This window comes from Carassius carassius, chromosome 6 (genome assembly GCF_963082965.1).
Source record: "Carassius carassius chromosome 6, fCarCar2.1, whole genome shotgun sequence".
NCBI lineage: Eukaryota > Metazoa > Chordata > Actinopteri > Cypriniformes > Cyprinidae > Carassius > Carassius carassius.
Genome location: NC_081760.1, coordinates 25,226,507 through 25,240,760, shown reverse-complemented (window position 1 = coordinate 25,240,760; position 14,254 = coordinate 25,226,507). Strand labels below are relative to the sequence as shown.

At 36.0% G+C, this 14,254-nt stretch overlaps 1 pseudogene; it reads left to right on the top strand.

Annotated features, from left to right (window-relative positions):
• The window catches only part of LOC132142532 (progesterone-induced-blocking factor 1-like), a 50,313-nt pseudogene that overhangs the window by 9,922 nt on the left and 26,137 nt on the right, over nt 1-14,254 (top strand).

Below are 14,254 nucleotides of genomic sequence, written 5' to 3'. Positions count from 1 at the left end.
CACACACACACACACACACTCACACACGACTTTCCTACAAAAAACCTGGGGATGTAAAGGAGTTTAAAAATTGTGATTTCCAGTCATGGAAGTCTCATTAAAAAAATCTTAGAATATCATAGAAATTACAGTAGGAAATATAAATATTTCTATTTATTTATTTCTTTATTTAAAGCACAAAAGTGAAATTCCATCAGTGAAACTATGGAATTTTATACAGAAACAGTAAGCAGTGGAATGCTGGCGTTTGCTTGTTTGTATTGTATTACATGTAATAATACAGATTATGAATGATCATTATTTATATTGTGTCAAGGCTTTAAAGCACACTTAATTTAAACCTTTGCTGCATAATGTACAGTACTGTTTTAGGAAAAGTGTTTATTATTCTTTCAGAAACCTTCGTGAATCCCGAGACAATGGTGTCATTGAGGAAGACAGGGCACTGAATGCAGAAAGAGATGCCCAAGCCAAATATGACCAACTCTTAGACCAGTGAGTTCATACAAACCTCTCACATATGCTTGATCATCTGTAGCTGTCTTTATTTTCTGATTGACACTTATTCAATAAAAATGTATTGAGAAAATACGTGCAGGAATGTTCGATTTATTTAAGAATCCTGAAATAATTAGTCACTTTCCACAAAAAATATTAAGCAGCACAACTGTTTTCAACATTGATTATAATAAGAAGAAATTTGTCTTGAGCAGCAAATCAGCATATTAAAATCATGTGACACTGAAATTGTCATATTTCACACTATTTCAGTTATTACTGTTTTTGATCAAATAAATGCAGCCTTGTTAACCAAAGGTGACTTCTTTCAAAAGCATCCAAAACTCTTTACAGACCCCAAACTTTTGAACAGTAGTGTAATTGGATCATTGTTATTCCCTCCCAATTATAAAAATATTTGTTATCTGTAATAAAATGACTTAACTTATGCATTAATAAGCACACATAAGGGATGAGCAGTGGCATGTTCTAGCCTTTGCATGCCCTCTAAATCTGTGAAAATCTTTCTTTAGGACTTTTTTTTACACTTTGCCTGTTTTTTTTTCTTAGTGTCCAACATTTCAGGCTTGACTAGATTCCTCTAAGGCCAGATCAAGCAATCTTTGAGTGAACTGATGATAGACATGTCCATGTATTGTCACTGTAAGTAAAAGTGGGTGTAGTCATGTTTTCTATTAGTGTGATGTCTGTGTATATATTTTAACCTGTTACTGCCTCAAGAAAAAGATTTTAATTATTTTTGGAGCCTGCCTTCTTGAGGAGGAATTTGTTGTACAGTATATGTTCCCACAGTTTTAAAGCCTGTGTGACAGAGATGCCAAACATGCCTTTGTTAATCATTCCTTTGTGATGAAATACTGATGAATCCTTGTCTACACTGTCAAGATGATGGCCTGCACTTGAGGGAGAGCAGTATTGGTTCTGGACACTGAGCTGTGGTAGATGCATTAGAACAAATAAATACAACAGGCTAAAACAAGGACATGTGGCTAGTTAAGACATGACCAGAATTAAAGGGGTCGTGAACTGCCTTATTTATTATTTAGTACTGTTGAGGTCCACTTATAATTTCATCAAGATGTTTACATCAAAAAACGTCATAATTTAGAAGCAATATGCTATGTTCTGTCCTGTTTTGACGTCTTATCAGAACGCTCTGTTTGAAGAGGCGTGGCAGATTGTAGACTCAGAAGTAAACACCCACTGCTATGATTGGCTAAGAGTTTTGTATCTTTGACAGCCTACATCGTTCATAGATGGACACTGCTGTGATTTAGGTTAAAAACATGTAAATACTCAGTATATATCTGTGATAACAGAGAAAGCAATAGTGACCACGTAATAAAAACAGTTAATCTCACTTGTGTGGTGCGACATTACATTCAGATCCAGTATAGTCACATAGCATCGTCTTTTAGATGCATTCTTTCTGAAAATCTTGCGTGCTTTATTTGTAAACAAATCCACGATAAATTGAGTAATAAATCCACGATAAAGTTTTTACAGACATGGTCGGGAGCTTCATTAAAAATAAAGTTTATCCACTTTTTACTAATGTTACGATCAGGATGAAGGCAATGCAAAGACTGTTTTTTCACATCTTGGCACTGCATCTTCTTGTCTTCGGAGTCATCTTTATCGTTTGGTTTCTGCACAGACCTGCATTTGCCTTTCTCGTTATTTACACTACACGTGCGAATCGGTGGGTGGGGCTAAACAGGCAGTGATGTCCAAGTAGGCGTTGATCTTCTTCTGCCAGAGGCGGGGTTTAGCCACACTATTATGTCATAAAGTGGCACATTCCACAACCTGTAGTTTTGGCAGATTGGCTTCAAAATAAGCTGTTTTGACTGCTGAAACGTCCAGTATGTTTCTTATAGTACAATGACCTCTTATGTCGAAGGAGTTTTGATTTCTCTGTTTATGACCCCTTTAAGGAAAATAATCAGTGAGTCGCCAAAGCTTAGTGAAGACTCACAGACAGGCTAATTTAGTATTTGAGCTCTGGTTTTAAACAGCCTTGGTAAATGTCAGGAGCAAGAAAACATGCTAAACTGGCTAGAAAAGAAAACAGACTGGTATTTCTATTTTGGTACGCTCTACTGGTGAATGTCTTTAGCCAAAACACAGAATGTTGAAGCACTTGCTTGAAAAATTACATACTTGAAATTTAAACCTAGTGTAAGCTCAGCATTATACACTACTGTTAAAAAGTTTGGGGTCTGTAATGTTTGTTAATGCTTTTGAAAGAAGTATCTTATGCTCAGCAAGACTGAATTTATTTGATCAAAAATACAGTCATGCAGTAATAATGTGAAATATTGTGAATTCCTTTGCTGAAAAGCTGAATTTTCAGCAGCCATTACTCCAGTCTTCAGTCTCATGATTCAGAAATTATACCAAGAGGTCCAGTCTCTATATTTACTTCCCAATGGAATCAAAATAGTCATTAAAGATGATAACTTTGGGCCCTGAGAGACAAGGCAGTGGTTTTTGTTTTGTGAAAAAAAAATTATATTATAAAGTTATATTATATTTCATCAGTTGAACCCAATGGGGGGCTGGGGGGGGGCGGGGGGACTTATGTTGAAAAAATTTTTTACAAACCAGTTTTATCTGACTGGTCAGAGTCACATTTGTATGACAGAAAAAAATATTTTTATTTTCTGCATTCTCATTTCCTGCAGTTTTCGAGTGAAAGTAACATAAATTGCTGCTCACCATGTTTCTGCTACTATTGTTACAATAACTGTGTCATCTGCAGCTCTTAATGTGTTGCTTTATGTCATTGGTTGAAAAAAGCAGAAAAGAATATCTCTAGATAGAAAAAAACAAAAGGCTACCGCTGTCATTACGTCTCATGGTCGGATTGAAATTAATCTGGGCTCCAGAACCACACTGCAGTCCGCTATTTGAGGAACCCTGTAATATTCTTATTATTATCAGTGTTGAAAATCGTTGCCATGCTTAATATTATTGTGGAAACCGTGATCCTTTTTTTTTTTCTTTTTCTTTAAATAGAAAGTTCAAAAGAACAGCATTTACTTGAAATATAAATTTTGGTAAACATGTACAAGTCTTTGTCACTTTCTTTCTTTCAAAGACAAAAAAAAATCTTACTGACCCCAAACGTTTAAACAGCAGTCTAAATCTAAGCTGAACTGAATTATTAATAATAAATTATAATATTAATATATAAATTAGAATAATAGAATAATTGATTTGTAAAAACAAGCATTGTGGAATGACACATCCTCATACTCTGTGATGTAGAATTTAATATTTATTTCTAAAAACTGGTTACTTAAAAAGTGGTTAACCTTTCTTGGTAAGCAGTTCAATATAATTTATTATATTATAGATTTTGCCATTAAAATGGCCATGAAAGATGGCATAGCCTTAAATCACAGATAAACAAACAATATTTATATTGCTATTTAATGATTGGAAATATGCTGCACATAAAATGACTTGTTTAAATCAAGCTTGCATTACTCAAATTAAAATGTACAAAATATTTGAAAGCGGGCCAATGGGCACAGTTGGGCACAGTTGGGCAAAATGGCAATGAATCTTATGATTCATTAACTTACTTTGGACCCACTTTATATTAAGTGGCCTTAACTACTATGTACTTACATTTTAATTAATAATTTAGTACAATGTACTTATTGTGTACATACATGTTTTTACATTGTACTTATATTTAAAAAAAACTACATGTAATTACATCTGTATTTAATTTCTCTAATTACATTTATAATTACACTGTTGACCCATACTTTACACCTTAACCCACCCTTAAACTTACCCATACCTCCAACCCTCTCCCTAACCATACCCCTATCCCACCTCAATAGCAGCAAAAGTGTTTTACAATACAATATGAACACAATAAGTACATTGTACTTATTTTTTATGCAAGTACATAGTAGTTAAGGCCACCTAATATAAAGTGGGACCATTACTTTTCCTACCACTTTCTCTTTTTTTGCTGCTCTCTCTTTCCTCTCGTTCTGTTTTGTTGTCTCTAAACTTTAAGATGTGTCTGTTATTTAATTTTTTTTTACGAGCCAGCTGATAGGGGTGTCTAGCAGTGCAGGTTGTTGCGCCTCCTCTTTCTCCTGAGGGGTCAGCCCTTATTTGCCCATGTGAGAGGCTTACGGTGTCACTGAGCTCCAGCCACATGCCTTTCATACCAGCAGATACTCAACACACAGTTGTTGGGCATACCCCACGTTTTTCAGCCCCGGGGAACGGATTGTTCGCATTCACAGAGAAGCTTGACCGAGGGCAAAAACGACAGATGCTCCTTTACCCTGTTCTTGAGATGCTGAGTCTACGGTCCGTGTACATGTTGTGCAGTAATTTTATTCTGGGCTTACAAATTTAAGTGGGGGAAGGGAGAATAGAGATGAGTGTTGCATTGCATTGCGTCATGTCAAGAAGTGGAATGAAGCTGAATACATTTTTTTGCAGTTGTGTCAAATGTACTTGCAGGTGTGCTTCCAAGATGACATGCCTGTATAGCAAAGTTAACATAATAAACAACATACTGCTTCTTCCTCGCCCTTACTATTTTCCCTGAATTTATTTAAAGTCTAATATACTTTAAGCCAATAAATAGCTTAATAATATCCATTCTTAATCCATAATGTATGATGGGAGTTGCCCAATTATGTTCTATTTGTCACAATTATTTCTATAGGTGTTGGTCTCCACTTTGATGACATGTCCTTTGTTTTCTTCACAAAACTGCCTGCATTTGACTGGATGTTAGTGAAAACGCACAAAGGAAAAATCTTGACCTGCCAGTTTACCTCCTCCGTAGGTGTGGTCACGGTTTCAACCAAAACCCCTGGAGCACTCCGACATTCAGTAGGAGTTGTTTAATCCTTCAGAGACCTGGCTATAAATGTAGGAAGACACAAACCGATACTCAATCTGTTTGGGCATGTTGAGATTTGGGGTTTCAAGAAAACCGTGACTTTCTGCCCTAGGAAATACACTAAGCACGTCAAAGGATGACGCGTCTAAGCTTGGCAATCACTCTAATTTAGCAATCGCAGCCCAGATTATACACATTACATGTTTTTGTATAATACTATAATACTATTTCAAATGATTTCTGTTCTTTTGAACTGTCTATTTATGTAAGAATCCTGAAAAAAAAGCTTCCACAAAAATTTTAAGCAGCAAATCATCTTTTCAGCATCGATAATAATAATTATAATGTTGATAAATGACCTTTATAAAATGATTAAGCAGCGTAACTGTGATTTATACAATTTTCGAATGATTTCTGAAGGATCATAGCGACACTAAAGACTGGAGTAATGGCTGCTGGAAATTAAGCTTTGTTATCACAGATGTTGTTTTTCATTTTGATTTTTTTAGAATAACTTTGCATGGGATCCATTTTGCAGAGTTGTTGTTCTTTCTGTTTCCACCGATGGATAGTGTGCAGAATGAGCGAATGCAGATGCACCTGTATTTGTGTTTTTGTCCAGGTTTAGGCAGTTGCAGCTGAGTTCAGACAGCAGGATGGCAGAACTGCTTAACCTGATGAAGCTGAAAGAGTTTGAGTTGGAGCGTTCCCAGATGGTCCAGGAGGAGACGGCCAGCAACCTCAGCCTTTGTCAAATTGAGTGTGAGAAACACCAGAAAAAACTGGAGGCAAGGCACTTTAAAATAAAATCCGAATGGCAAAGATGCCATGCACATGAAACCTGTACAAAGTGATTTCATTTAGCCTCATTGCAAGTTGAAACCTGTTAATTGCTTAGTAGTTCAAGCTGTTAATACCCGAAAGGATTACTTCACCATTCTGTCATCATTTACAACAACTTCATGCCATTTCCAAGCTGCATGACTTCGATTTTTCCTAGGAACACAAAAACAGAAATATTGAATTTACAGTCCGCTCTTTATCATATAATGAAGTAAAAAGGACAAGCTTCTTTTTCAAGATTTTTGATACATTACATTATTATTATCAGCTTTTCATGTTGCATCTATAAATATGATTTGCATGAGGAAGAAACACAAAATTAAGTTAAGCCAACATTCTTCAACATTTCTCCACCTGTGCCCCTCTGAGTAAAGAAAGTCTTGTTATTGTTATTTTTGGGTGATCAGTTCGTTAATCATTAACTTATGATTTAATTCTTCAAATGTCAGGTTTACATTTAAATATATATTTCTTGTAATGAGTGTCACACTCAATCTCAACTCATTTAGACATCAGACAAAGGTTCAAACCCATGCCAGCCTCATAAAACAAGGATTGTACATATTTGACATCATCATGAAACCTATTCGAACGTTATGTTATGACACCACCTTTGTTACTCAATTTCTGTTTTTATATCTTTGTCCCTCTCTTGATTTGCTAATGCAGGTTCTAACAAAAGAGTTTTATGGGCTAAACACATCATCTGAGAAACGCATCACTGAATTGGAACCCAGAGTTCTGAACAGCAAGCACGACTGGAGACATACGAGCGGTTGGAAAAGGAGATGGATGATGTTACCATGCAGGCAGCAGAGAGTAAGACCAGAGACTGCTTCAGTCATTTCAATTAAGGACTAAAGATAAGATAAGACCAGCAGGTTGCACGCTTGAATTTAAAAGTCTGTTAGGCCAAATCTTCCTTAAATTCTTACCCAAAGGTCTTATCTCTGCATGTATGATTCTGTCGATTTAAGGATGTGAATGTTGTGGTAAAATCTGTGATTATGAGCAGTCTGTTTTATGACAACTCATGAAACCGTTCTGCTGCAAAAAGCACATGTGAGCACTGCAAAAACAGTTTACTACTATAATCAGTCTCATCATCAGGTCAACATTTAAAGCATGTTAAATACGCTGCATGTCTGTTTTGCCACAGGTTTGCATGTTCAGAATGCCATACTCAATCAGACCTGAAGACTGATTGACAAAACGGCCACAGGGCTTGTTGTTCTTATACAACCTTCTTCTAAACGTCAGTGAATATGCTGACACTGAGCTGAGGTGATGCAAAAGGCTGGCCTAGCCAGGTTTTAAAATCCCTCGGGTTAACAACTGGTTTTTAACCTCATCAAGTTAATAACAGGTTTTTAACTTCATCAAATCTGCATAGATCAAACATGAGAAAGAACGCCTAGTGCAAAGAATGCAGGTTGATACTGGATGCAATCCCTTGAAAATTACACTAAAATATAATTCAAGAACTTCCTTTTCTTTATTTTGGACATTCTTATTTGTTATTGGTCATTATGATCTTGTCCAGTTGGTTGTACAAACTTGCCTATAGGCCTCATTCTTTCTTTTATCTGTATAAACACCACTTCAACATTCTTCACTCAAAAACTTTTCTACACAGTATGTATTGTAAGAAGATAGAAAACTGTTTATGGTCCTATATTAGATATTCAGTGTCTTCTGGCCATGATTGTAGCAGGGTGGTCTAGAAATGCTTGCTCTTAAACATACTTGTTCTCCTTTTTTTGAAGTGGAAAATGAAGATGAGGCAGAGAGGGTGCTGTTTTCTTATGGTTATGGTGCCAACATTCCAACAACTGCCAAGAGAAGACTGAAACAAAGGTGAAGTCTGAGGAGGTCACTTGTCTTTGAAAACCAGAAGCTCATCTTTGTGTTTACTGACTGTTTGCATGTGTGCGTGACTCTAATCATAGGTTTCTGAATGTGTGTGTGTGTGAAGTGTTCACTTGGCACGCAGGGTTCTGCAGCTGGAGAAACAGAACACACTGCTTAGGAGAGAGCTGGAAAGACAGACGGCGCACAGCAGTCAGATCTCTAAAGAGGTGCTGTGTTTTCACTCTTTTGACAGGAATGCAGAAACACACACACATATAATACATATAGTAAAAGTTGGCAGCAAAATCTTTCTTTCTTTCTTTCATTCTTTCTTTCTTTCTTTCTTTCTTTCTTTCTTTCATTCTTTCTTTCTTTCTTTCTTTCTTTCTTTCTTTCTTTCTTTCTTTCTTTCACATGGCCTCCAAAAGCAAGTGCTACAAAAGATGCAGAAGCAGCAGTCAGTCATATATATTTTGCAATTCATCCATCCATACATGCATCCCCCATGCTCATGTCGTTCCAAACTCATTACACTTTTTTTTTTCTGATGAACACAGAAAGAGAAGGAAAAAATAAATATAAAAAATTGTATACTGGGTTGGTCATTTTATGCAAGATTGAACTAAAGCTTTTAGGCTTTTAAAAAAGAATGAAAAACCCAATAAAAGTATCAGAAATGTTCCAGTATCCTTATGCCTAGTTTTCTTTGGCGTGTTCATGAGAAAAGCGGTCTGTAGAAGAGGTAGAGCGAAGATTTAGTGATTTGGGAATCAGTTGTTTATTTTAAACAGGATGTTTTAAGCCGTTATGTTCATTTAGTTCACAAAACTGATTTGTTCATGAATATGAAAATTCATAATAGCTCACTGGAAGGGAAGATTATCTTGATTTTCTGTTCTGTTTCTCACACAAAAATATGATACAATATTGTGTACAGTTCTTGAAATGCTTGAAATTCTTTGCATTGCATGGGGAAAAGAAAAAAACACGCATTTGAAACGAAATGAGTGTAAATCATAACATAATTTTCATTTCATTTTCAGAAAATTCTGAAGCTAGTAATTCCTGCTGAAATGGATGTTTTTAAACTGCCTAAAGCATTGTAAACTGTTGTAAACAAAGTGTGTTCTAAACCTAACTGCCTTTCAGTTGTCTGTTTCATTCAAAATCTGTTCTGTTTGCATATGCATATGCATATATGGCAAGCTCAGGGTCAAAGCTTAAATAGGGGAGAGAAAAATCTCCCTCAAATTTGGAAAGCATTTTGAAATAGTAAAACAGTTAGAAATAAGACAGACAACTTCATTTACATTTAACTTGGTTTACATTTAATTTATGTAATACATTTATGTTTTGTGTCCTCTTTAAACCATCATGTTATGTTTGCTTTTACAGATATTCAGTAACTTCAGCAGCATTTTTTGTTAGTTCAGAAGGACAGTTGTGTGGTTTCAATATAGCAGAATAATAGCAGAAAGTACTACAGACCGCAACAAAAACATTCAAGGATCAGCTTTCATCTAAAATTGTGCTTTGTAAAGTCCAGATTCATGCTTGCATGAATTAATTCTAATCTAACTGTGATAAAGATTAGAGCTGTAGGCAGTTTGCAAGACCAAAAAAAAATTTAATGCATTTAATACATTTTAAATGCATTTAATGTTGATTGACAGTTACATTTTAGATGTTGTCACCTATTTTGTCCCTCTTCAATATGCCTTAAATGGCCAATCAGATCTCTATAAAGTGATATAAAGTTATTATGACTATAAAGTATAATGTAAAGAGATTCATAAGTAGTCATTCCCTTTAAAATGGGATGCAAATAATCACTGGTGAGTCAGTATTGTGTCAAAACTTGAACGTTGAAACAAAAAGAACACTCCAAGCAACAAAGGGTAATAAAGAAAACAGCAGGAAATGCTGTGAATTACTGCTGCAAATGCTAAATACCGACTTAAATGATTACACAAACAATTCAATCTTTTACTGTACATTACTGTACATAATCAATTTGTTTTCACTCATCTTTTTGTGATAAAAAATATTTTGTGGTTTAATATTATAAAACAATGAAACCTCAAAATCTCAAAAAATAAACCATATTAATTTTGAAATAGACACTGTATACTAAATAACACTTTATGAATGCATTTTTAAAATGTATAGACGCTCCTAAAAAGTCCAATCCTGGCACTTTTGAGCTGTTTGTGATCAGTCGGAACATGTAATGGGTTTCAGTAGGTGATTCAAAGCACATCAGCTGCTTATTACTTAGATAGACTGTAGCTCTTGATAAAGGAAGTGATTAGTGAGTAGTCATCAATGTATATTACTTGTGATAACATGCATAGTATTCACTGGAACATAAGTTAACAACAGGCTCTCTGTGATAGCAGAATCATTTGTCTCGGCTTGATTTGATTTCCGACTAACCCAAGCCTACGGATAAGATTGTATTGTCAACAAGGACTCTCCTTCCTAACTGTTGTTCAGTCCAAGTCTACAGTCGTGGCCAAAAGTTTTGAGAATTTTTTGAAATATTAGTTTTCAAAAAGTTTGCTGCTAAACTGCTTTTAGATCTTTGTTTCAGTTGTTTCTGTGATGTACTGAAATATAATTACAAGCACTTCATATGTTTCAAAGGCTTTTATCGACAATTACATGACATTTATGCAAAGAGTCAGTATTTGCAGTGTTGGCCCTTCTTTTTCAGGACCTCTGCAATTCGACTGGGCATGCTCTCAATCAACTTCTGGGCCAAATCCTGACTGATAGCAACCCATTCTTTCCTAATCACTTCTTGGAGTTTGTCAGAATGAGTGGGTTTTTGTTTGTCCACCCGCCTCTTGAGGATTGACCACAAGTTCTCAATGGGATTAAGATCTGGGGAGTTTCCAGGCCATGGACCCAAAATTTCAACATTCTGGTCCCCGAGCCACTGTTATCACTTTTGCCTTATAGCACGGTGCTCCATCGTGCTGGAAAATGCATTGTTCTTCACCAAACTGTTGTTGGATTGTTGGAAGAAGTTGCTGTTGGAGGGTGTTTTGGTACCATTCTTTATTCATGGCTGTGTTTTTGGGCAGAATTGTGAGTGAGCCCACTCCCTTGGATGAGAAGCAAACCCACACATGAATGGTGTCTGGATGCTTTACTGTTGGCATGACACAGGACTGATGGTAGCACTCACCTTTTCTTCTCCGGACAAGCCTTTTTCCAGATGCCCCAAACAATCGGAAAGGGGCTTCATCTGAGAATTTGACTTTGCCCCAGTCCTCAGCAGTCCATTCACTATACTTTCTGCAGAAGATCAATCTGTCCCTGATGCTTTTTTTTGGAGAGAAGTGGCTTCTTTGCTGCCCTTCTTGACACCAGGCCATCTTCCAAAAGTCTTCACCTCACTGTGCGTGCAGATGCGCTCACACCTGCCTGAGCAAGCTCTGCACTGGTGGCACTCCGATCCCGCAGCTGAATCCTCTTTAGGAGACGATCCTGGCGCTTGCTGGACTTTCTTGGACGCCCTGAAGCCTTCTTTACAAGAATTGAACCTCTTTCCTTGAAGTTCTTGATGATCCTATTGTGACGAGTGGGGCGAGGCCGATGGAAGTGGGAACAAGAGCGTGGCCGGTGGAGTGATTAGAGATGAGTGACACCTGCGACACTCGCCGGTCTCGAGTCCCACGGAGGAGATGGAGGGATATAAAACCGGAGCGACAACAGTGACGGACGAGAGAGGACCAGGCCTGGGATTTATTTTGTGTTTGCTTTTTATTTGTGCGCCTCAGTTGTCCGTGAGGGGCTGATGCGCTGTTTTGTGTTTATTTTTATTATTAAAGTTTCATTTGATTGTCTGCCGGTTCCCGCCTCCTCCTTGCCGAAGATTATGAAGGTTTATATCATTACACCTATAAATTGTTGATTTAGGTGCAATCTTAGTAGCCACAATATCCTTTCCTGTGAAGCCATTTTTATGCAACGCAATGATGGCTGCACACGTTTCTTTGCAGGTCACCATGGTTAACAATGGAAGAACAATGATTTCAAGCATCACCCTCCTTTTAACATGTCAAGTCTGCCATTCTAACCCAATCAGCCTGACATAATGATCTCCAGCCTTGTGCTCGTCAACATTCTCACCTGAGTTAAAAAGACGATTACTGAAATGATCTCAGCAGGTCCTTTAATGACAGCAATGAAATGCAGTGGAAAGTTTTTTTTGGGATTAAGTTAATTTTCATGGCAAAGAAGGACTATGCAATTCATCTGATCACTCTTCATAACATTCTGGAGTATATGCAAATTCCTATTATAAAAACTTAGCAACTTTTTCCAATTTCCAATATTTATGTAATTCTCAAAACTTTTGGCCACGACTGTACAATCAAAACATAGCATAGAACCACTTCATCTTTACTTTATCTTCTCTGATTATTAGATCATTACTATTAGATACAGTGATCCATAATTGGCTTTATTTCTTTATTTATCTATATTTAACACTTTACTCTGTTAAAATTTATACAACTACAGAATAAAAGAAATCAGATAACAAGAACTGAAAATACAAAACAAAAAGGGTGCAACGGAGAACCCCCCAAACTGCCCCCAAAATGACTTTTTTTTTTCTTTCGGAGGTATACAGCTGTTAAATTTTGAAATTCACATTTCAAATAGTATGACAGCTTCTTATTCCCATTTTATTACAATACATTTTTTGGCATTTAGTAATAAAAGTTTTATGATGTGACGCACTGTCTGTGGTTAAAGTAACGCAGAAGACAGGTCTCTCATTCTTGGAAAGACTGTTTGAATTGTAGATGTTGCATAACTCTTGCAAAAATATATGTACTTGAAGGCAGAGTTAAGTAAAATGTAAAGGTTTCCCCAGTTTGGCATTTTTAAAGCAGAGGGAAGAAATGCTGGTGGTAAATTTGTGCAGTCTGAATGGTGTGAAATTAGGCTGGTGCATTAAATGAATTCATTTAATTATTCGACATTGTCACAATAATATGACACACCCTTACTTCACCGAGCATTACACTGCTGCTGCAGACTCTATAGAGTCATGTCATAAGAAGCCATGTGAAAACTATGAATGTGGGGTTGCATTCTAAATTTAATGTGATGGGGATTTTAAAAAAGGGATGTGTACCACAGAATAATGTAAAGAAAACATGGCTTTTGAGTTGTGCAAAAATGTACAGTGTAGTCTGATGAATGAGCAAATGACTTTCAATGAACCATTAAAAAAAAAAAAAAATAATAATAAATATATATATATATCTTTATATGTATATGTATATATATATATATATATATATATATATATATATATATATGTATGTATATATATATATATATGTATATGTATATATATATATATATATATATATGTATGTATATATATATATATATGTATATGTATATATGTATATCGGTCTGATGACCAAATCCATCAAATTATTTAGAGCAGTTACTGAATCCACACCTGACTCACTTACAGATCTGTAAGTCAGTACTTTCAGGTAAATGTCTCGAAATTGAGGTATGCAATGTTTCTGATCAATTAGTATCATGACTTATTGCCAGTTTCTAGGACAGCGGGTACAGTAGTTAATGATCCACACAAACACACACACACACACACACACACACACACACACACACAGACACACAGACACACACAGATATCTTGTGCTTGATAAGGAATGTGCAATACATGGAGAGGTTGGGAGGGGTTCAGAGATTGGGAGCTATTAAATGGCATAAAGGATAATATCCACTAGGTTTATAGTTTTGACATTTAAGAAGGTCTGGTTGGATGTATTTGCCAAAAAAAAAAAATCCTTTTTGCATTCAATTTTAATCTCAGCCCCAATGACATCAAACCCCAATCCGTATCACAGTGTTCAGAACAACTAATTCCTGATCAACCCATATTTTGAAATTCTTATTTGCAATCTGTTTTTTTCCCCATAACGGTGTTGAAAGAAACTCCTGAACAAACATTAACTGCATTCTGCCCCACATCTGAACAATCAAGTGCTTATTCATTATTATTCATTTTCGCCTCTTTTATACAATGCTTTGTACACTTCCTTTTTTTTCAAAAACGATAGTAAATCTGTTTATGTTCTATTTCAAATTAAT